At 31.7% G+C, this 26,291-nt stretch overlaps 1 long non-coding RNA gene across 1 annotated transcript in view; it reads right to left on the bottom strand.

The window, feature by feature from the left end:
- The window catches only part of LOC127277797 (uncharacterized), a 68,696-nt gene that overhangs the window by 6,860 nt on the left and 35,545 nt on the right, over positions 1-26,291 (bottom strand). The window contains exon 2 of the long non-coding RNA XR_007842410.1: positions 9,824-9,861. This is a non-coding gene — a long non-coding RNA (uncharacterized LOC127277797). The remainder of the gene's footprint in view (positions 1-9,823; positions 9,862-26,291) is intronic.

Raw genomic sequence — 26,291 nt, 5'->3', positions numbered from 1 at the left:
TACTAGATGCGTCTGATGGTTGAAAAATTTCTAGAGTTATTTTAACAAGAAAAAATATTTATCAAGTTCAAGGGGTTGATTATGTTAATCTATTTCCACTTCCACTTTGTCTCATTTCCAGTCCCAATCCCACTTCTATTTCCACTTTTACTAATTTTCATTGCCACTTCCACCTTTTCCAATTTCCACTTCCACTTTTTTCCATTTTGCAATTTCTAATCCCACTTTTACCGATTTTCATTCTTACTGCCATTTACACTTCCACTTTCCCCATTTCCACTTTCTATTCTTCCAATTTCCACTTTCACTTTTACCACTGCCACTTTTTTAAATTTTCATTCCCACTTCAATTTTCACTTCCACATTTTCCTATTTTCCACTGTCTTTAATTTCCAATTCGACTTTTACCGATTTTCATTCTTATTTCCATTTAAGTTATTAAATCTGAAAGAAAATAAGAAAAATCAGAAAATAGGTAACTTATGGTATTAGAAGTAGGCATGAAAATTGTAAAAAGTGCAAGTGGAAATTGAAGTAGGAATGGAAATTGGAAAAAGTGTAAGTGAAAATGAAAGTGGGAAAGTGAATTAGGAAAAGTGAATATGGAAGAGGAAAAGAAAATTAGGAAAAGTGGAAATGGGAATATCAAGATTGGAAAAAGTGGAAGTGGAAATTAGTAAAAGTGAAAATTGGAAAAAATGTAAGTGGAAATGGAAGTGGGAAAGGAAATTAGGAAAAGTGGAAATGGAAATTAGAAAAAGTGGAAATGGGAATGGCAAGATTGGAAAAAGTGGAAGTGGAAATTAGTAAAAGTGAAAATTGGAAAAAGTGTAAGTGGAAATGGAAGTGAGAATAGAAAAGTGGAAGTGGAAACGGATTTACATAATAGACCCCCTGATATTTTTGTTTAAACTATTCTGGTTAAAAAATTCTAGTTATTTTATATAGTTTAAAAATGTAAAAAGTAAAAAAAAAGTAAAAATAATGTAATCTTCATGTGAAAAATAAGAAATAAACATTGAAATATATGAATTTAAATGCCAATATCAAAACTACCGTATGGTACGTATTAAAGAAACATAAATTATTATTTTTTTTTTTTTTTGACTCCAAGAATCAACATCAAATTTTAAACACATATCACTGCATTTACTTTTCTAAAGGATATATATCCCAGAAAATTTTCATGCTTTTATAATTTCTCCTATATACCTCTATAATCTTTTTCGAATCTCCATAAATCTGTCAAACACATTCCAAGGTGCAACCATAATCTCTTTAAAATTTCTCTCCGTATAGCAAATGCTATATACGCCTCTAGAGAATATATATATATATACATACATATAGAAGAATAGAAAATTTCCGTTCGAAAAGTTGATAATCGATTGTAAAGCTTAGGGTATATATATATATATATAAAGCGTGATTGCGAAAATCAGTTGGCTCTCATTGAAAAGCGCGACGAATCGTTCAAGTAGGGTGAATGAAACAAATTGCCATACCGTTTCCCGTTCTCCCTGCGCGTATCATATATATGTATATATTTGTATCGATGTGACTATATACATATAAAATACCAATATATATGCGCAGTAGAGTCAATTTTGTCATTACCATCATCAGACAAGTTTTGGTCTCGTGCGTTGATCCTTTCCGGCCTAGTTCTCCCATAATCCCAGTTGATAATCACTAATTCGATCAAAGTTGCGGGTGGGAATAGGAAAACACGCGTTTCCAGCCACAAGTGCTCTAGAGTCTGCGTCATCACTAATGCCCGGCTCTATGCCAGAACGATGGCCGGGTAGTAGTGGTGAATGTGGTTTTGGAGCCATATAAACGCTTGTATCTCCGTCTCGCTCGCAGGGCCTGCTGAACTTTCAGCAATTACTGTAATTAGTCCAATTAACAGACTCGCTTGAGCGCCTCTCTGACTCTGACCCCCCCCCACCCCCTCTCTCCCAGCCCATCCTCTGACACATACAAGAACAAATGCACCAGAGCATGGCGCCGAGTTTCGTACTGTGTGAGGCACAAATGTAAATATATTTATCCATACATATATATGTATGTACTTTCTGTAACTATATTTATATATATATATGAAAAGACATAATTTTCAATGTATTTGTTTTTAGTGAATGAAAATGCGTATCTCATGAAAGCAAATGAAAAAATCTACTTAGTACAGTAAAATGAATTAAATGTGTTTGGATTTAATGTATATACATTAAATGATATATATATATATATACATTCAATGATACAAAGATTAGAGAGTTAACAGCACTGAGAGTTGGGAGTTGAATTTTTCGAGTTAAAAATCAACTCAAAAAGGGAGTTAATAATTAAATTAACTCCCTAGGCATAAAATTAACTCGTAAAGCATTAACTTCCTTCGCTTCAACTCCAAAAGGGTGGGACTTTTATAGCATCCCCTAGAGAGTTGAAATTCAACTCCTTTTTTTACAGTGTAATGGTAAACATTAGTGTTTGGTACTAGCAGACAATAATGTTTTAGTACTGGTAAACATAATTGTTTGGTACTAACAAACATTAATGTTTAGTACTGGAATCCGCTCTTTGGAATTACATAATCATTAAAATATTTGGTAATATCAAAAATTAATGTTACTAGTAACGATTTATGTTTGATACTGGCAAATAGTAATATTTAAAACTGCTGAAAATTAATGTTTAGTACAAGTAAACATTAATGTTTGGTAATTGTAAACATTAATGTTTGGTATTGGAATATATTTATGTTTAGTATTAACAACCATTTATATTTGCGGTACTGAAAAACATTAATATTACTTGTGACTATTAATGTTTACTACTGGCAAACATTAATGTTATGAGTATTATAGTATGTAAGGTTTTGTACCGAAAAATATTAATGTTAGGCACTGATAACCATTAATTTTTGATGCTATCATGAATATTAATGTTTCTACTGCTAAATATTAATGTTTAATACTGCTAAACATTAATATTTAATATTACTAAAAATTAATGTTTAATACTGCTAAACATTAATGTTTGGATTTGACTATCATTAATGTTTTGTATTGGCAATCATGTTACTAGTAACCATTAATTTTTAGTATACTGTAAACATTAATGTAAGTACTAGTAATAATTATGGTTTTGTACTTGTAAACATTAATGTTTAATGTACTATGGTAACTGTTAATACCTACGACTGGCAAACATTTTTGTTTTGTACTGGTTACCATTAATATTTGGTACTAAAAAACATTACTATTTGGTGCTACTAAAAATTAATGTTTAGTGCGGATAAACATATTAATGTTTGGTTTTGGCTATCATTAATGATTTGTATCAGCAAACAGTATTATAAATACGAGTAAGAAGTATAAGGTTTTGTACGGTAACCGCATAATTAATACTATAGTAATCATTTATGTTTGATAATGGCAGACAGTATTGGTTCAGTACTGGCAACCAACTAAATGCCCACAATTTTACTCTTTCCCAAAGTATTTTTTTTTTATTTTACGAATGTATATAAAGACGCAGAAAATGTTTATATATATATATATATATATATAGTGAAATACACTTTCTATATCTATATATGTTTGTGTATATATATGTGTATGCATATAAAGGTGCAGCAACTATATAAAGGCGGGTGAGAGGAAGAGAAATTGTCTAGGGAAGCAACGCAACGTTGGGGGCGGGATTGCCATTAACACCTTCGTTGCTAGTGCAGTATACTTCAAACAAATTAAGCGCAGCTGTAATTGCGTCATGGCTGCGTCGCTATGGGGTCTCTTTCGAGACTCTCACAAAGTCCTTGATAACGTAGGTGACAAATAAGAGGGGTTGTTACAGAAGTTGACTGCAGTCATCCGTAATGCAATCAAGCAAAGTTAAAATTCAAGTCTTTAGCAAATGCGGCTTCATATTGATATAACTTATTTAATATTTATTCAAAAATAGAGGAGATATTTTTATTTTTTATTTATATTGTAAAAAAAATATTATCTAATTAAATAATATGGTAAATAAATATTTCATAATCTCAAATATTAAATCTTCTTTAGAAAAACAATATTAAATTCTGTATTATTGTCGGAATATTCAAATATGGCGCTTTAACGTAAATTTCTAATTTGACTTTAGTAGTACTAGTTCCTACTTTTCGCATTACGCGTGAGTGACGCCACTGTCCACATTTTTGTTCATCTTACGATAATACGTGTGTTACAGAATTTCTGTTTTGGGAGAGAATAAATCAAATGTAAATAAATATAATATTTAAGATAAGAATAAGTTTCGTGTTTTATTATTTCATATCATCAATCAAATTTCAATTAAATAGTAGACAGATATACCATAATTTGTTAGATTAATCGATAAAATACCTATTATTTGTGAAATATGTATATTAACATATTCACTGAAAATTTTCTTTTTTCTTTTTTATATTGACAATATTATATTGTAGTTGTATATATATTTATAATAAAACAGGTATAACGACATCAACGATTCTTGTCTATTACGAGTGTTTTGGTCAATATCGGCTATTATCAACGAACAGGAATAAATCTGATATAGATATCATATCATATTTTGTATCTTGATGGTCACCATTCGAGGGCGATTGCTAATAAAATATAAACATACAAACATATATATATATATATGTGCGCACATACATCGACAATAGTTACAGACTCATTTGTTGTTTACTGTCATTTTTATCGTTTGCCAATAATAATTTCTATACTGCTGTGACGCTATATATATATATATATATCGTTTCTTATACGAATGATGAAATCCGTAAGGGGCCATTAACCAGCGTATTTAAAGGATTATTCTCATAAAAAAAATATTAAAAACTATGTTGAATTAATTGGTGCAATGTGAATTTTATTATAGATTTTATCAAGATTAAATAATTTGCATATTTATCATTTTCAGTGAACTGCATACTGATATATTTGATTTTAGAAATTATTGCTTTGTAAATTCAATAAGCCGTGTATGTATATCGATAAAAAAGAATTATTCATAATTTGAAAATTTATAAGTTTAATAAAATCGTATAAAAATCTAAAGACAAATTATAATAATACATAATATTGTAGGGATTTGTTTCAGTTACATTATATTAATTATTTTGCTCGTAATAAGTTTGGCTGCAAAAAATTTTAGGTTATGCTTAGTATAGTTTTACCTTGATTAAACATAACTTAACATTTTTTACAGCTAAGATCTCTTTTACCGTAAAGTGTCACATATATTATAATTAATATTGACGGATCTCTTCTACTGTGATACGCCATCTGGTGAGATTTTTTGAACTATTATATCGCGTTCACCAATCAGAATCGTTTATAACTTAAGTGGCGAAAAATGGAACTACTTAGCTACTACCGCATGTGAAAAACATAAACCATACGCCTACAAAAGTGATTACAATATGATTTTTCTCATTTTATTTCCCACTGATTATAACCTCTATATAACTGTATAAAAACTGTATTAAACATTCAAATTATATCATTCAACCTGAGACTGCATAGAATAAAATTTACAGAATAAAAAAAACATAGAAAAGGCGATGAAGTTTAAAATATATATAAACGTTTTAAGTCCAAAAGGAACTATGTTTTAACAGTTAGAGAGATACTTATGCTTTTTATTTCAGGATGTCAATTATGTCGAAAGTACAATTAAGCGTAGCACATTTTTTACAAAAAGATTCATTTTCCACCAAGTAAATCGCATTTATTCTGTTTCGTTTGTTGAGCTTAAGAAGTAGGCGAGGTCGCATTAAAGTTCTTTTAAACGAGCATGTCATGGTCGTGCAATAAAAGTACTTTACACCCACTTGTAAAGTGAGATAATGGAAAATAATCAAATTCGTGTTTAATTGCTCGTTTTCATGGAGACAACAACGTTTTAAAAGATTCATATTATTGTATATAGGCAAAACATTTAAAAATTTTAATATTATTTCAATAATAAACCTATAAGGTTAGAAATAAGTCTAGATTTTAGATTGTTTCTATACTTACTCCTAACAGAGATACCAGCCTTATATACCTAACCTAGAAGTTTTAACTTTATGTTCATTCCTTATCTTGTAAGTTAACCTAACTTTCGAGATGTTCATTCCCTGACATTTCACACTATAGTTTAAGTTTTGAAATTATATTTCTTTATCATTTTGAGGTTATGTTAAAATATGAATATTTTGACCTTAATATTCAGGTTATGTTAGGTTTTTAGGTTAAAGTAAGGCGAAAAATATATGACAGACTGTCAAACATTATTAAATTATACTAATTTATCATTACAATGATTAATAGTGTTCATATTCACATACTGACAGTTATTGGTACCACAATAGTGAATGTCGGCATAACATTTTAATTTCTGAATAAGAGATTTGCCTTTGAATATATAGACAATTGATGCTTCAAAAAAAAAAGAGAGAGAATGCCGCAAGCTACATTCTTTCATAAATTCTCGATTTCGAAGCACCTTGATGAAATGTGATATTATCCACGTGCCTAATATTCAGAAAGCGTTATTTCCTCTAGGCATATTGGTGGGCCTCATCCTTTATCACTCTTCTCTCTTTCATTTCGAATTCCCCGAATACGCGCGCACGGCCCTGAAATGGCATAAGAAATCTGCGAGACTCCGCTCGTATATTTTAATCAGGATCTCCCCCTTCATCCCTCTCAATCTCTTTTGGAGTCCTCTCACCCTGTTTTCTCTTTCTCTCTTTTTCTCTTTCTTTCCTTCTCTTTCCTTCTCATTGTCTTTGTCCCACCTATTCTTTTTCTCTGGTCGTTTTCCGCTCCGCCTCCGCCAGAGGAGACTTATAAGAAGAGAATAAAAAGGCCCTCGGGTGGATGAAAAGAGCTGAATAACTCTGGGATAAAAGCCGAATAAATCTTTTTATTATCCTCGTCTCGTTCCAAGTTCGCTTCACCTCACCTCGCTACGCCTAACCTCCTGGCGTATATATATATGTATGTATGTATGTATATTCCTACGTAAAAGTACGTAAGACTTGTTCTCGTGTAAGAATCCTTGGTAGTACTTCCCCTGATCTCCCTCATCCCTTTTTTCTTACATCATTTCCATTCTTTTGTCCTCTCCTTCTTCTTGATCTTCCAAAAACCCTCAATGTATTTTTCTCGCATCATCTAACACACTATTCAGCTTATGTACCGACTTTTCGCAAATATATATATATATATACATATATATTTATCGTTCATCGTTCATAACTCTAACTAATAGTCTGAAAACAATTTTCCATAAAGGAGCATGTAATTAGCTATAAACCCTATCCCTCCAGCTTTTTTGTATATACAATTTCTAGTTTTCCATTCCCATTTCCACTTTTTCCAATTTCCACTTCTATTTCCGTTTCCAATTTTTCTAATTTCCATTCACACTTTTTCTAATTTCCTTTTCCATTTCCATTTCCTTTTACACTTTTTCCCACTTCCACTTTTCCCAATTACCATTTCCACTTGTACTAATTTCCATTTCCACTTTTTCGAATCTTGCCATTCCTATTTCCACTTTTTCTAATTTCCATTCAACCTTTTCCTAATTTCCTTTCCCACTTCCACTTCCACTTCCACTTTTCCCAATTTCCATTTCCACTTTTACTAATTTCCATTTCCACTTTTTCCAATCTTGCCATTCCTATTTCCACTTTTTCTAATTTCCATTCAACCTTTTCCTAATTTCCTTTCCCACTTCAACTTCCACTTTTCCCAATTTCCATTTCCACTTTTACTAATTTCCATTTCCACTTTTTCCAATCTTGCCATTCCTATTTCCACTTTTTCTAATTTCCATTCAAACTTTTCCTAATTTCCTTTCCCACTTCCACTTCCACTTCCACTTTTCCCAATTTCCATTTCCACTTTTACTAATTTCCATTTCCACTTTTTCCAATCTTGCCATTCCTATTTCAACTTTTTCTAATTTCCATTCAAACTTTTCCTAATTTCCTTTCCTACTTCTACTTCCACTTTTCCCAATTTCCATTTCCACTTTTTCCAATCTTGCCATTCCTATTTCCACTCTTTCTAATTTCCATTTACACTTTTCCTAATTTCCTTTCCCACTTCCACTTCCACTTCCACTTTTTCTAATTTCCATTTCCACTTTTACTAGTTTCCACTTCCACTTTTTCCAATCTTGACATTCCCTTTTCCATTTTTTTTAATTTCCATTTCCACTTCCCTTTTCACTTTTCCTAATTTCCTTTCCCACTTCTTTTTTCAATTTCTATTCCCACTTCTATTTCCGTTTTCACATTCACTAATTTTCACTTCCAATTTTTTTAATTTCCATTTCCACTTCTATTCCTACTTCCACTTTTTCCAATTTCCATTCACACTTCCATTTTCACAATTTTCTTTATAATTTCTGAATGTTTAATTTTCAAATTATCGCTTTAATTTTTTTTTTAAACAGAAATTCAACCTTAAATAAATTTGAAAAAACGAAAGATAAATTGCAAATTAGGAAAAGTAGAAATGGAAGTGGGAATGGAAATTGGAAAAAGTAGAGGTAAAAATGGAAATTAGAAAAAGAGGAAGTGGGAATGGAAACTGGAAAAAGTAAAAGTAGAAATAGAAATTGAAAATAGTGAAAGTGGAAGTGGAAATTAGAAAATTGGAAATAGTAATGAAAAGTAGAAAAAATGGGAATGGAAATTGGAAAAAAATTAATGTGAAAATAGAAATAGAAGTGGAAATCAGAATAAAAACCACATTGGAACCGTCATTTTGAATTTTAAAAAACAGACATCAGATTTCGCAATCAGTGATTCCAAATCTGAAATATACGGAATATAAAAAAAAGAGAAGTTAGTTTTGAGTAGGAGAAGAATGTGGGAGGTGAAAAAAATATAAAAATAAAAAAAAAAAATCTCATAATAAATGTGGGAAGTAGAAAAAATTACTCAACTCTCCTCCCCCCACCCAAGTATATATAAATCTGCTACAAATAGAAAACTTAATATTTTGTCACATATTGACTTTATTGCCGAGAGATTCCAACCAAATGCATGTATATCTATCGATTCACTTCAATATATATAAAAATATAGAGCACACATATTTTATTTCCATTTTTCTCTATAATATAAAAATTTCCTTATATCAATATGACATAGAAATATATTTTTCCAACTTATTTCAATTGTCAGTATGCGATATGTAATTTTCATACATATATGCGGATAGAAATTTTTCCCCCTATCTTGTTTTACTCTACTTTATGATTTTGTATTATATATATATATATATATATATATATATATATATATATATGATAAAGGTCAGACGACGCAAAAAGCAATTTGAAAAAAAAATGCTTTCATGTTTTTGATTTTATATTCTTTTCCTTGTGGTCACAGTTCGGGTAAATTGACTTGAATAGTATTGTACAATATATATATAGTCTCCCGTATACTTGAAATTGATAAAACATAATCTCCTCAAGTGGTGAGGGTTATCACATAAAAGATTTCTATATAGCAATAAGTTACATTTGTCGTTCTTATCAATTGTATTTATCGAATCCTTTCAATATTGTCAAGTAGCTCTTATCGAAAATGCGACATAGACATTCGTGGTACTGACAACGAGAATTGATTCATCTGATTCAAACATAGTTCGAGTTTGTGAAACGTGTTGGAATGTCAGATGAATCACATTATCGATTCAAATACTTTTCAGTTTCTAGAGTGCTATATATATGTATATTATATATACTTTAAAAAAATAAAGAAATTCATTACCTTTTGTTGTGGTGCAGCTCACACTCTTTCTCCATTTTCTGAAATTAAAGAAAAATCGGTTATATTTTTTCCCATACAGTAAAAAAATTAATTACAATTCTGCCCCCTGAAGGATTGTTGCAGAGTTATAAAAGGCGCGAAATTCAAATTGTGTCAGAAAAATATATTTACAAAAAAAAAAGTAGAATAAATGTATTCAAATAATTAAAAATTGAAGCACATTTTTAAAAAAGCAATAATGTGCTAAATATTTTTTGTCCATTTCATTAAGCAAATTGACTCTAAATGAGAATGGACATTCAAAAATAAATTCCCCTCTAAGAATGATATAACCCTCCGGATTTTCTGCCCATCCTTATATACTTTGATTCAAGCATAATCTGTGTCCATCTCTCTTATATACAATGTACATTTTTCCTTCTTTAACTCCTTTCTTCTCTCTCTCTCTCTCTCTCTCTCTCTCTCTCTCTCTCTCTCTCTCTCTGTTTCTCTCTCTCTCATCCATTTCTATATTATATCCCCCTTGGCGTCAACCCTCGAGGAATTAAGTTCCAAAGGGGAGACCAGAGTTTATGGGGTTATAGGTTACTGTGGACGATTTCAAACCCCCTTTGCGTTTCTGAGATTGGTATCCATACACACGCGAATAACACTGTTCTGTGTCAGACTCGCATTTATGAGAGAGCAAGTCCACTGGTATTTGTGAGATGGGTTTCTAGGCTTCTTGGTTTGTATACATATATATATATATATGTATATAGCAAATGGGCGCACAGTTGCGTGTAAATACATCAGAGTAGTGCGATTTACATGGAATGCGTTTGAGTGCGTGTTAGCTTCCAACGAACACAGACAATTGCAAATACACTGGGAAGTCATATTACACACACACATATACAAATGTACATGCATATAGATTGAAAACACAAATACAGAACCAGAGAAATGTGGATTCACAGTATAGTCTCGTGCAAATGCGGTATACGTATAGCACACGCGATCGTCAAACTCGAAGCCATAAACATAAACAAGGGTTGTTAGGACAGCCTCCGAGCCAACGGGCTCTTACAATCAGAACTAAACATTTTGCACCCTTTGTCAGTGTTTCTCAACTCACTTTACTCCGAGAATTTACTCCTTTTGTTTACTTACTGCGGCTTTATCGTCTTTATAATAATCTGTATATAATAGTTTTTGCTATTTGAATTAATGAGCTTTATTCAGCACAAAAATATATAATCTGGTTCAAATTTTAGACTGCGATTTTAGATTAAGTACAAAGAGATAAGTATACGGATTAGTTCAGAAATTGTACGAAAACAATGAGGAAATTATTTGTATTAGTCCAGCAATTAGTCTGGATGAAAAGATAAATCCGTGATCAGTCCGGAATTGACATGAAATAAAACCGCAATTAGCTGGCAACAATTTGATTTAGTTAGATAAAAAAAACAATACAAAATGTGTCCAGCAGTTCAAAATGAGCTGATGCTGAACAAAAATACCACAGTGTCCAAGTGCTGGAACTGTTCTGAACTCCAAAGAGAAGAGTGTTCTAAAACAAAAGTGTTCAAATTTTGTTATCAAACAGTTCTAGAACTTTATGTTCTAGATTTATTTTGTAAAATTATTTGTTCTGTACTGCGTGATCTGTAACAATTATGCAACATATGTTTTAGAACATCAGTTCTAAATTAGTTCTAGAATTATGTAATAGCTATTATAATTTGGTATACAGTGTTGAAGTAAAATTTAAATCAGAACTTACATACAAATTCTGAACCTTTGTTAAGTTAAAGATCTATATACCAATTTTTTAGCAACATTAGTTTCCAAACCCGGAATAGATTTTTCAAAATCGTTTTCCCTGGTTAAAATTTTAGATTGATTTCAGATTAAATACAGACATATCAGTCCAGAAATTGTACAAAAACAATACGAAAATGATCCGTATTTCTCAGTAATCAGTCCAGATGAAAATAAAAATCCGCGATCAGTCCGGAATAGTTCGAAATTGACATGAAATAAATCCGCAATTAGCCTGCAACAATTTGATTTTAGTTAGATCAAAAAACAATCCAAAATGAGTCCAGAATAATCCAGAATTTGTATATAAACTATCGGCAAACGGTATACGCAACAATCTGGATTGAGTACTGTCAAAAAACTGAATCCATGAGACTGTAATAATCTAAAATCTTTATGGAAAATCGGGTATTAGTTCTCAGCGGGAATTGCTAATCGATTTGAAATATCTTATAAAAATAAGTTAGATATGGGGTCCATTGTATCTGACCTATCGGCTTACCAACGGTATTGACTCCTATTGACTGTAGTCCTCGGACAACTTATCTCTTTTTCAGTAATTCGCAAATTGATTCGTGATTCTCACTGTATATCGTCGTTCAAACATTCGTTCAACAGTCATCGTACTACTGACTCACTTTAATTGAATGCGATCGTATTCTGTGGGTTTAGATAGAACACTACGGCCCCTCGACTTAGGGCAAGATTTTTCCAATCCCTAGAAACTATGCAGTTTCTTGCCCGAATTGTTATACCGCAACTCATACGTCGACAGTTTCAAAGAAATCTGATCACTTTTGGATCAGTTTCTTCTCCATTTTCTTGCTCTAAGCGATGTGAGCTTTTAACCACTGCCCCCATGGGTCCAACACCAAATGATCAGGCAGGACTCTTTTCTCGCTCAAGCAAGGAGAGCTTCCCGGGGCACTTGATCCCCGTGGTACCATTAGACTAAGGTACGAATACAAGTTTGAGGATTCTATCTAAGCCTCGAACTTGGCTACTTCTTCCTTCTTATTAGTCGCTTTTTACGACACGCAGAGAGCAACGTTGGCATTATTCGTCTACCGATGTCAACACAGTCACGGTATTAGTCTGCAATAATCCTGATTTAATCTGGTAAAAATTCTAATTCGAACTAAGTCTAGAAAAATTCGGAATTAATATGTACTAAATCAGCAGTCGCAGTCCGAACAAAAATCTTAATCAGAAAGGAGTCCGAATTAGTCAGCAATTTGTATGAAAAGAATCCGGAACTGTTTCGGTATATAATCCGACATTCTGTATATGTATTAAATCCGCAATTATCCCGCAACGATCTGGATTTAGTTAGATTTTGCTGCTTTTATTACAGGTTCCTACTCATTCTGCCAGGTGAATTTCTCTCACAGTTGAAATGAGTCTCAAGTACTATAAGAACTGTTCACTGTCGGCGTAAAAGACATGTTACCTCTTCTGACCAATAGTCACTATACTTTGGTTAATATTTCGAAATGTGGATAATTAACCCGAAACAGTTCGCTTTAGAGTTGGGTTTCTATTAAGCGGAATTAGTTCGATTGGGTCCAAAATTAGTATACTATTTGTGTAACTAGTAAATCAGGTCTAGTCCGAAATTAATCGGATCATACCCAACTAATAAATGCAAAATTGCTTCTATTGAATCAGAAATTAATCCGGCCTGACTAATCAGTAAATCTAGAATCTGCATTCAATAGTTACGTTTGATCGAACTGATCTCGAAATGATTATCTCTTTTTCAGTAATTCGCAAATTGATTCGTGACTCTCACTGTATATCGTCGTTCAAACATTAGTTCAACAGTCATCGTACTACTGACTCATTTTAATTTAAAGCGATGGTTTTTCTGTGCGGATTTAGATAGAACACTATACAGATCCTCGACTTAGGCCGGGATTTATCCAGTCCCTAGAAACTATGCAGGTTATTCTTGCCCGAATTGTTATACCGCAACTTACACGTCGACAGTTTCAAAGAAGTCTGATCACTTTTGGATCAGTTTTTTCTCCGTTGATTTCTTTTGTGATATTTCAATACAGTCATTTTGGTCAATCTAGAGGTAAATTGTGTAAATTAAAGTATAGAGCATTACAAATATAAAGATAGAAATAAAACGTTACACATAATTCCAATAAAGCATTAACGTTGTCAACATATAAAATTTTCCTTCTCTACAGTCAATTTTGACAGTAAATAACAATTTTCTCTTCATTCTGGTATAAATTAACTTACACGGAATAATGTATTAACCTATTTTTTACTAAATCCTTTTCTGCAATTTTGAGCTCTGCGATCTGCATCGTCGCAAGTACATATTCTTCTCCGTAAATTGAATTCACAAATTGCACACAATTATATTCTATTGAAGCCAGTAGCGTGTATATATATCTCGTGCGGTACATATATCTATAGTGCAATTAAGAATTCCTCTTTCATGGAAATGATAATCAAGCAAGACCTCACGAAATGATTTCGTCTTTATATAGCGGTGAAATACTTGAGACGGACGTCATCATAATAGATGACAGTGGTACATACATACAACCGACCTTTTCACCTCATTCTCTTTTTTTTTTTTTGTTCTTCGTCTCTCCTCTCATCTCTCTATCTACACAACGAAGTGAAAGTCGAGTACATAGTCATCAGAACACGTATACTGCAATGCGAGCAAGCACACGGAAATGTATTTTGAACACATATATATATGTGTGTAAAAAAAAATGCTTGCTGTACATACCAGTTGTTAGGTTACCGGTTATATCTGTACATGTATATAGTAGAGATGAACATAGTGGAAGCGAGTACGTTGAAACGCGAAGTGTCGCGACCGTGTCATATCCGACACTGTGGATTGTATTAGTGTGTGTGTGTGTATGTTGGCATTTTGTGTGATGGTACATGAGTATGTACCGAGCATGCCTCAAGGCTCGAAGATCAAAGAGGCGACACTGAGCGTCGCGCTACTGAATAGTGCAGTGGTTTTATGGTACATGATGGTGAACAGATGGATGGCGACGAGGCCAAGAGGAGGGTGGCAGAGAGTGGAGTGTGGAAACGACGTCTATACACCTCTACCACTCCTCTCTCTCTCTCTCTCTTTCTCTGTTCCTTTTCCCTCATCCTCAGTTACCTATATTTACATCTTCATCCTTTGAGCACTGTTGTATGTACTTACACTCTACTCTCATATGCACAAGAATAATAGGTTTCGTAAATTTTTTCTGCATTTTTCTTTTTTGTTTTGTACTTTTTGATTAGGAGCATATATATATATATATATAGTCATTGTCCCAATTTTTTGGAGTATATTCCAGTACTGGTTTTGTATATTTTAGCAGGTCGAGGTAAATTGATTTTTGTTTGTATTATAAAGATGTATCCAAGGTGAAGAAATCAGGTAAAATTATTGACTGTCATCCTAAATAGTTTTTTTTATTAATTATCATTTATTCAACATGATAATTTTTATTTCTAATTTTTATAAAGATTTTAAGAATTTTTTTACTGTATTTCTGATTAATCTTTGGGTAATCTGTACAAGTTTAGTTCGCTTTCATTAGATATTGGGATCTCTACCTTACGCAGAGCTTCTGCGATTTATAGAACTGCGTTTCTAGGGAGTTACAAAGTAGAGAAGAAATAAATATGGCGGAATTTTTGTTCCATTTCATTGAATTCGCCTGCAAATTGTTACTCGAGGGTTTTTGAGGTTGCCATTTACGAATCCGATGTCAGTTTTCGAAATTAAAAATGGCGGATCCAAAAATGACGAACAAAAATTTTTAATTTTATCGAATTTGCTCGAAACTTGTTACTCGGGGGTTTTTGGGGTCGCTGAATCCAAATTTGATGTCAAAATTTAAATTTCCAAAAAGACAGATCCAATATAGAGATAAAAAATTTTCAATTTCATCAGATTCGCTCGAAACTTGTGTCACGTCACCGTAACTTTTAAATTCATAATTATAAGAATTCTTTTTTTTAATCAATACTGAGTTGTATGTCTCTGCGACAAACACCGGTGTTTTTGTTACTCATCTTAAATACCTTCCACTTAAATGTAAAACTCTCGCCCCTTTATCGCGTGGCTAAACATATTTTCTTTTATATATAAAGATCCCTGCGTTTTGTATCCTTCTACGTTCATATATTGTATTTCTAAAAATATATAATTGGAAGCGAGAAACTTAGTATTTCCTTAAAAGGGCATAAACGAAGGTCCCTTTCCTACAGCTGCGATTTGACACGAAGGCGCTATCTTTCTAATATACTCATATACTACCCCTGTAGTGTTTCTCGCTTACACCTGCGATTTCATCACAGAGGTGTGCTCTTTCTAAATTATATAGTTTAATCAGACAAACCCTCTTTGTGGGTAATAAAAAAGAAAGAGATAGAACTAGTGTCACAAAACAATGGAATTATATAGTATCCCATATGAAAATTTGATATAAAAGGACTACATTTTTACGGAGAGTTCAGTTCAGAAATTGTCACCGATACCGTCAGTTCAGAAATTACCATCGATACCGCCAGTTCAGAACTTTTCATCATACACGTTACTTCTACTTCATATTTGGTACCAGTTCACATAGGAAATCTAGTACAAGCATTGTTACTCTGCTCGATTTCATACTCAAGTTCGACTTAGAAGAATTTCTGTGTCAAGTGTTAAAAATTTTTACGTCAAGAAGAGCTGATTCAATCAACTGAACTCCGGACCTGTGGTCATCACCAAGACCCGTCAACCTTCCTATGAGCTCTTAAACTATATCTGGTACCAGAAGTTCCTATCATAATTAGAACACAGCAGTGGTCCTTTTTCATACATCTTACATCTAAATTTTCAAGTGGAATGCTGACTTCCCCTTATTTCAAGAATGGTTGCTTCAGGATACTCTCTCTCAAAGATCAATTTTATAACTCTAAATGTTTGTCTAAATAAATTTGTAACCTTGTCATTAAAAATCATTATTCTCTTTCTTTCCTGTACCCTTAGCTCATAGCCTTCTGCTCTGTAAATGAAACAGGAATTCACTGAATCACCGAGCGGCCACAAATAAAATAAAATATTATTTCTTTAGTTATTTCTCTATTTGAGACGTAACACTTGTTACTTGGGGGTTTTTGGTGTCTCTGTATCCAAATTTGATGTCAGATTTAAAATTTAAACAAGTTCTGTGTAAATTCGATCAAATTTTAAATTTTTTATCGTCATATTGGAGTTTGAGTCAAAAATACAATAAAATCAGCTCTGTAAGAAACAAAAATAAAAATATTTTAATGAAATATATATATATAATAAATAAATATATATATATATAAAGCATTTTATAATATTCTGTCATTTTTCCTTTAAAAAGAGTAGTGTGCGCACATCAATATATATACCTATCACCGATCAAAAGTCGCAAAAGATACTTTTTGAAATATATATACATTTTTTTCATGCATGACGTAAATTCAAACATATTGCATATCTCAAATATATATATATATATATATATATCATCTAGGGATTGTGGAAATGACATCATACAAATTTATATTAAATTTAAGAACACTTTCTATAACCAGGGTATATTATATATACATGGGGAAAAAAGCTTGACGGGAAAACTTCCCTTCCTTTTTTTTAAGGATAGGCAATAAGGCAATATCCCAGAACTCAACGACCCTTATATATATATCGTATCTTATATATATTTTTATTGTGAACGTGGGAGATGATTAGATTTCGTGAAACTTTATAGACATATATATATATATATATATATGTACGTAAGGGTGGATAAGGGTGAAATGTAGCGTTCTGGAATGAACAAGAGTTGATAAAAATGAGACGGCAAAAGATTTTCAAAAGAAGAAAAATATGTGTAAACATGAATAAGAAAAAAAGGTTATTTCTTTTTTTTATTTACTATATACTATTGTTAAAAAAGAAAAGAATAAAAAAATAAAGAGAGAGGTAAGTGAAACTTTGTAAAAAAAAAAATAAAGAGAGAGAATAAGAGTAGGTTGGATGAATTTACACACTGATTCTCCTCTTTCTTGCCCTCTTTTTTTCTCTTCCCTCACTCTATATATATACACCTTGTGAAAAAAATATGCATCTGAAATATTACGGGCGCTCTTTTAAATATCCCCGGGGGCTCTCGAAAGCCCCGTGTAAAAGCGCGTTGAAGAGAAACGAGTGAGACAGAGAGAGAGAGAGATAGAGAGAGTGGATAAAAAGGGGAAGAAAAAAAAAGAGTAAACGCGAGAAACAGGTTGCGGAGGGAAAGGTCATGCAAGCGACACAAAGATCTTGCCACGCTCAGACTGCGCCTCGTGAAATGATCAAAAGCTAACGAACGCGGCTTTTGCACTATATATATGCACTTCCTTCTTTGCAGCTTCTGGCTCTCTTTATGTCATATTTCTCGTCTTTTTTCTGTTTTCATATATATATATATACTCTCTCGCAGAAAAGGATACATATATTATCAACGATTTCTCCACAGACGTTAAAATTGTGGATTATGCTGTGTGTATATGTATACATATACACTGATATAATATATATATATTTTGAAATGCTCTTTTTTCGTTCTCTAATGGAGACGCGAGAATTAACGTATATAATTGGAGTGCAATTATTTTATAATGAAAGTAAATGAGTGGAAAATAAAAAAGAATATACAAATAGTTTCTATTGTTTTTTGTGCACTTAGAGAAATTGAAAAAAGAAAAGATTCCCTCTTTTGGTGTTATACTATTCTTCATTTATATTAATTCAATTTTTTTTAACACAAAATTTTTAAATTCAAAAATAGTTTTTAACAGAATTTCTTTTTAACGAACTTTTCCTTTAACCTTCATGAAGTTGGCATTGATGCTCAGCACCGAAAATTGTTTTTCACAGGACCAAAAGTGTCGAATTATTCTTTTTTTTAAGAATTTCGGTCAAAATAATGCCTTAAAAAATATTTGCGTCCCAAAACCTTTTTAAAAATGATTTGAAATTTTTGAATCCGTGAAATATAATTTTCGACGCTCACTTCATGGAGGTTATTTATTTAGCGAATTTTTTTTAAACAGATTATACACTTTAAAGAATTTCACTTTATTTAACTTTTAAAAAAAAAATTTAATGTAACCCAATATTAATTCAACAGAATTTTCACTAAACAAAATTATAAGTTACTCGAATTTTTATTTTGTCCAAATTTTTATTTGCATCAATTTTTATTTAATACTCTCTAAATCTGAATAAGTGAAATTTCACTTAAAATGTGTCAAAAGTCTTCCACGTAGAAAAATAAGTGTATATGCACTTAAAAATAAGTGAAACTTCACTTATTTTTGAGTGAAAACCACTTATTTAAAAGTGCATATACACTTATTTTTCTACGTGGAAGACTTTTGACACATTTTAAGTGAAATTTCACTTATTCAGATTTAGAGAGTAGAATTCTCAAAACGCCGAATTTCTATTTGTCCAAAATTGAAAATGACCGAAAAACAATTAACAGAAAGTTTTCTGCACAAATTTGAAAATTAATCAATTACAATTTTTTTGTTATAACCGACAATTTTAAAAATCGCGCCAAAATCTTTCTGTCGTTTATTTTTCGGTCATTTGCAATTTAGGACAAATGGAAATTTGGGGTTTTAAGAATTTTATCAAATAACAATTCGTGCAAATAAAAATTCAGACGGAATCATGGAAAAAATCTTTTTTTGCCGAACAGCGATATGTTTCTCTAGAATAGCGAAAACCTTCGTTGTTTTAGTGAAACATATCAATGGTCCAGTAAAACTTCTCGCTGTTTCAAGTCACAGTTTTCTGAGGCTCTCAAATTGAGACCATAAACAGCATCAAAACGTTGCATTATCATAACAATTTGATACACTTTATGGTCTCAATTTGAGATCCTCAGAAAATAACTGTGAGTGAAAATTTTTTCCGGTAATTTGTTTAAAAAGAAATGTTATCAAATGCTAATTGGAAAAATGAAACTCGATTTAACAGATAGATATTATTATTATAAACCGCAGGGAAATTATACAAATAAATAAATTGCGTAACAAATTTTTGCAATATTATTTGTTACAAATTGAAAATTTTTAAAAATAAACCAAAATCGGTTAATTGAAAATTGTTTTTGCAATATTCAGACATCATATCCATTGATATATAAATATGAATTTAATTTACCATCGGTATAAGAAGAGTATGTGTGTGTATATGTGTTTGAAGTGGAATATATGAATATTTTTGAAACAGAAGCTCGCAACTTACGACAGTTGAATGAATAAACGATAATCGTTAAAATTAACAGAGATACAGTTTTAGATTCTGTATATGATGATTTTTATTTACTTGATCGGCATATGACAGAGAAATTCAATTTCAGTATTTATAAACGCTGTGGGGAAATTCAGTGAAATGCAATTCATTGAATTGTGAGTATATTTATATACTTTTGTATCACTAAATTTTCAATATTATACATTTCTCAAAAACGCTTAAAATTCAAATTTTTGAAAAGAAAGGTATATGAGGCAAAATTTCTCAAGTTGTTTAATTTTAAACAAAAATTTTCTTAGATCAAGTTGCAATTTGCAAAAAATTTAGTACTATGGGTAAATACTTAACCCATTAATTATTACTAATTTTTATCAAAAACTGTATAGGGGGGAAAGAATTAAAATTTTGTTCAAATTCGAACATTGGAGTTTTTGAAAAATATTAACTATTGTATGAAAAAAATTTTTGATTTATATGTTTTTGAATGGTAATTTTTGAATATTTTAAAAAAAGTGTTTGCATTATTCAAAATAGCTGAAAAAAACCTTTCGAAAACAAATATAGGACAATTTTTTTCCCACTAGTTATGATAGTTATGATTTTTGAAAAAATTCAATGTTCATATTTTTGCTATTGAATCACTTCAGATATTTTGCCCCACACACATATATATATATATATATATATATTGGAGAAAAAATATATACATATATATATTTAGTAACTTCAGGATCGTTGACCTTTGATCGTTATGTTGAATTTTTTATGTGGTCGAATGTTGCGCGTGTAAACTGAGTGGTTAACAATACGTGCGTGTATATATACATATATATACATATATAGAGGAAACCATGAAACTGGCGAACAACCCTATTTCGTCAGTTTAATGTTCGCGCGCGTTAAACCGCTCAATAAAGCACGCAACAATTACACACGCATTGCCACCCACGCGCGTTTTCGTTATAGGATCTTAGTGATTTTCAATGTTTGCTTTTATTATCAAATCAATTAATATTATTTGTTTTACAATTGTGATTCAACAATTTCCATATTGTGTATTTCCATTTATATATATATATATATATATATATATATATATATATATATGTATATATATATAAAATTAAATATCAAATTTTAACTTTGATAACATTTTAGATTTAATGTTTAAGCTTAAGGATACTGGTGACCGTCACATAACCTCAAACTATAAAAAAATTTAAATTTCAGCGAATTTTAATTTAACAGAATTCTCATTCAATCAAATTTTTATGTGATTCGAAATTTTAAATGACAGAAATTCCAATTCACTGAATTTTAATTTGTCCGAATTTTCATTTCCATGAATTTTTATGACGCCGAATTTTCATTTTTACGAAAATACAAATGGCCCAACAACCCACTTGGAAAGATTCCCCGGAAAGTGCCCCCTGGAGGTTCTATCAGAATTCCGCCGAAACTTCCAACGTAATTCCGTCGGAATTCCATCGGAGTTCCAAATAATTTCCTATGGGATTCTGGCGGAATTCTAAGTCCTAAGTCCGTCGGAACTCCGTCAGAAATTCTTTAGAACTCCGATGGAATTCCGACGGAATTACGTTGGAAGTTCCGGCGGAATTCTGATAGAACCTCCAGGGGGCACTTTCCGGGGAATCTTTCCAAGTACACAGAAAAAACTTGGACTCATTTTTGTTGCAACTCATTTTCTTTTGGGTATCGAAATGAGTATGGGACAAACTTCATGTTATTCAAAATGATATTGGCTGGAATTTCAGATTTCTAAGTTGGCATCATAAGCAGAGTAATTTTGTATTTCAATTATTGTTTCTAATATTTCAACAACACCAGAAAGATTATTTTGACCAGTACGAATATTTAGAAGTTTTTAAATAAAAATTATTCATTATTATTTACGTAGATAATAATTAATTTCATAAGTTTTTAAATTTTCCGCTATTTTTTAAGTTGGCAGTACCGTTCCTGTTGTCAAAACACATGTTTTCATTTTTCTAACCTAAAAACATATTTCCTTTATTATTTTATTACGCGATTACAAGCAATTTTTAATCAAATATATTAAGTCTAGCGTGTTATTTACTTCTTTGTAATTATTATATTTCATGTTTTTGTGCAAAATTATTCGTTATTTCACAATATTTTTCCATTTTTCTTTTTCTCAAAATGAAACTTGCCTGTTTCATTTTGATACTTTTACCTTAGAACTCGAAATGAGACAACCAGTTTCATTTTTGTTGCGAATCAAATTGAGTATAGAATCTATACTCAATTTGAATTCAGGTTTTTTCTGTGTAGGAACAAACAATCAACAAAAAGATTTCGGCGCAATATTTAAATTTGACCAATTAGAAATTATCAAGAAAATCGTGATTGCGGTCAAATTTAAACATTGCACCGAAATCTTTCTGCTGATATTGTTTGTTCGGCCATTTACAATTTCGGACAAATAAAAATTCGTCGTTTTAAGAATTCTGTACAATAAAAATTCATTTAAAACTAATGATTTTAATAATTCGCCTTCACAAATGATAAAAAATAAAAGTATGTAAAAACTTAGAAAGTATATATATAATATTTGTAAAAAAGTATTAAAATTATTGTACTAAAAGATTAAATATTAAATAAAAGAAAAAATTGAAAAAATTGTCCCTAGTGTCACGCAAGATAGGTATATAGAAAAGGGTATTATATAAAAATTGAAAGAATCTTAGCAATTAAGTGAAATCAATATATATATATACAGTCCTAGAGTTATATAGAATATAAAATGTATTTCATGATCCTCTTCACTTTGTGTTGGTGTATATATGCGAACCCCACAGCTTGCTCAACTATCAACTATTCTCGCATCCGTAATACAATTAGATTCACGACGTTGTCTCTATATACTCACTATACTTTACATGTAACGTTTCACGGCCATTCAACCCATGACCTGCACCAGGGTAGTAGGGTTCACCCGCAGGGAAATGCCCTGACGGTATATATCCCCCACAGTACAAGACTTTAATGCTGGTATAATTTACGCATAAAGACAACGCTATCGTTTCCCCCAGCTGGTCGATTATAATCGTCTGCCAACAAAGGCCATATGCTCTTGAATACATCCTAGAATAGATTTGACCATATATATATATATATATGGTATATACTCTCATCATTGAGTCAAAAGTCATTATCTGCTTCTTCTAGAAAGAAAATTTAATGATTCATTTTCTTGTAAACTACTCGACATTGGATATATATATATGACTTCGAAGAATATATGAGAACTTCATAATGGTTTTTAAATTTAAAAAATCGATTTGTGTTTGATATTGATGTACTTTTGTGGGGTTTGAATGAGAGTGCGCATAATGTTAAACCGATAAGGAGCGCACAAATATGCTCTAAAATTTATTTGTTAGAATTTTTACTAGAATTTTATTACCTAGAATTTCCTTTTTCGAATTTATATTTCTTCGTTATTCGAAATTCCATTCAAATTTTTATTACACAATTGTTAGGGGAATAGTGTCAGGGTTGGACACAGTTTTTGTTTTTTGTTTATAAATATTTTGTTTAGATAAATTCAGTCAATTGTGGTATATGGGTGGAAAGATCTACAAAAGAGGAACACTTTTGCTGTGGACCGTAAATTGATTGGTCCAAAATTAAAAAAGTTATAAACATTTTAAAAAAAAAATCTAATCAGGGCTGGACTTTTCAGTGAGGGTTGGACACTTTTTGAAAATCGAAACGCATTATTAGTAAAAACGTAAAATAACATTTGTAATGTTTTTTATTCTTATTTTTTCATGTTTATCTTTACTTATTGTTTACAAATTGTAAAGCTTCATGGGTTTAAAAAAGGAATCAACTCAAATTACAAAAAATAACGCTTTATTGTTCCAAATAACTCAATGAAATGATGAACAAAATTTATACAATTTAAGTATTATTTTTCTAATATCTTTGGCACAATTTTGTACTGAAATATCAATAAAATAAAATTTATTTGTATATTTATTTATAAATTGTGTCAAATTCATAACTAATATGGGTGTCCAACCCTAACTGTATAAAGTGTCCAACCCTAACTAGAAGCATCATTTTCGAATTGTGCTAACCATAACCAGACATGTGTCGCGATTCGATTTTTCAGTTTTTTTCTTTTTAAATTATGTACCCCACAATACATTCAATAAGCTTACCTTGCCGAATTCTTGCTTTTTTTACACATTTTTTAGGTTTATTCACAAAACTTTTTTTGTTTCTACAAATGCACCGACGTCACAGCAGACGCTACTTTTGATTCTCCAAAAATGTAATGCCACAAAAAGTTAGGTTACACTACTAGAAGATTCGTCACGTACGCACACAGGTGGCGCTAGTGTTCTTATTTAAAAAAAGCCAAGTGTCCAACCCTGACACTATTCCCCTACATAAACAAATTTCCGTTTTACATACTTTTTATTTCTTTAAAATTTTCACTTGATTTGATTATTTACTCAAATTTTCATTACACAGAATATAGTATCGTCAAAAGAAATTTTATTTTACAAGAAGAATCATTATAGAGACCGTTTTCACTGTTTGGATAAATTTATAATCTTCCGCGATGTTAAAGGCAGTTCTGCGTCTGTGCAGAATATTTGGTTTCTGTGAAAACGCTAAATATATTATATAGTTAACCTTTCGGAAAATTAAATTTATCCACATGGTGAAAACGCGGCCTCATTCTGTAAAGTAAATTTTCCGTTATAGAAAATTCTGTTAAAAAATCGGTTTAGTGGAAAATCTGTCAAAATTCGAACAAATAAAAATTCGGCTAAAAGAACGTTTCACAATTAATTTCTCGAAAATATAATTTTTTAATTAAAGCCAGTTTTCTTTTTTTTCAAAAAGCAATAATTCATCAACGACCCTAAAAACACCCAAATATCTTTTTTTCTTTTCTTAGCGAATTCTACAAAAACTTTTCTAAAATTACCAAACTTCCCCTCTGAAAAAAAGTTTCTAAGGGATGATTTCTTCCCCTAAAAATGCAGAGGCTTTTGAACAGTCAATATATTCTAATATAAAATCCTATTTCAAACCAAAAGAAAAAACATCACTTAATTTACATAAACGTCCCCTTAAATTAAACTATAATATCATCTTCATTGTCTCAAGTTTCAAGAGAAATGTACAAAAAAAAAAGAAAAGAAAAGGAATTGAATAAAGAAATTTCAAAGCCATTTGGCAATCATTTAATTTCCGGCAGTGTGCGCCGCTTTGATGGTAAAATTATAATAGCGATAAAAACTTTTTTTTTTTCTCAAGAACACTATAGCTTCGCTACTCGCTCTCTTTTTTCCGATACAAAAGGAGAAAACGAGGAAGGTGATTATCAAGCTGGAGGCAGAAGAAGAAGAAGAAGGGGGTTTGCGAAAGTTAAAAAAGAGGCAAAGGTGTGCGCGAGTAAATAAGGAAATAAATAAGCGACCTTGCATATTATGTTTTGCGGGTAGTAATGGGCAAAAGGGGCGATGGTATAGGTTTATATATATATATAAATATACACACATAGGGCTTGTTCTCTTTAAACAGTCCGTCGCCCATTTTGAAAAAAGCCCCCTTGCGTCTGGCATCGTCGTCGTCGTCTTGGTGTGAAAGCCACTGTCGTAAAACCGCACACTTAATTTGCCTTGCAAAATTCAACCTCTTTCTCCTCTCAAGGGACGCAGGTTGTACTGTATATACAGAAGAGTGGAGACCAACCCCTTTTTCACAGGGACGGCTGTGTCGCGATGAGAGAGTTTGTGAATCAAGAGGGTGGGTGCGAGTAAGAGAGAAAACTCGAAAGAGGTTGGGATGAGATAGGAGAGAAGTGTAGAGAGAAAAAAAAAAGAAAAGGGGGTTGACTGGGAGTGAAGTGAGGTAAGGTGAGGTGGCAGTGGTGGGAATGGTGGCGAGAGAAGAAAAGTGTGCTTAAAATATTAAAGCCAGAGGCGCTAGCAAGGAGGGTTCTTTGTTCCACGGTACTAGAGAGAGCAAGAGAGAGAGAAAGAGAGAGGGGTTTGCTTTGCCGCTAGAAAGGGCTCTAAAAGGGTGAGGGAGTGGGCAAACAACCTGCCGAGCAAAATAATATATGAAATATGCACCGCGGTTGTTCCACAGAATTTTCTCCTATAAAAGTTTTCCCTTCCTCTTATATTCTTCTCTCTTTCTCTCTCTCTCTCTCTTTGCAAAACGAGAGCGCCCCCAGTATGAACGTCGGCGCTAATGAAAAACCTTGAATTTTCCATGAAGGAATTACATCCCAGCTACTCGTACACGTATACCTATACCTAGATATACTCGCCAACT

Source organism: Leptopilina boulardi, unplaced genomic scaffold (genome assembly GCF_019393585.1).
Source record: "Leptopilina boulardi isolate dan_hultmark-lab unplaced genomic scaffold, ZJU_Lbou_2.1 LbouV2_179, whole genome shotgun sequence".
Classification (NCBI taxonomy): Eukaryota; Metazoa; Arthropoda; class Insecta; order Hymenoptera; family Figitidae; genus Leptopilina; species Leptopilina boulardi.
This window is presented reverse-complemented; position numbering and strand designations above follow the sequence as displayed.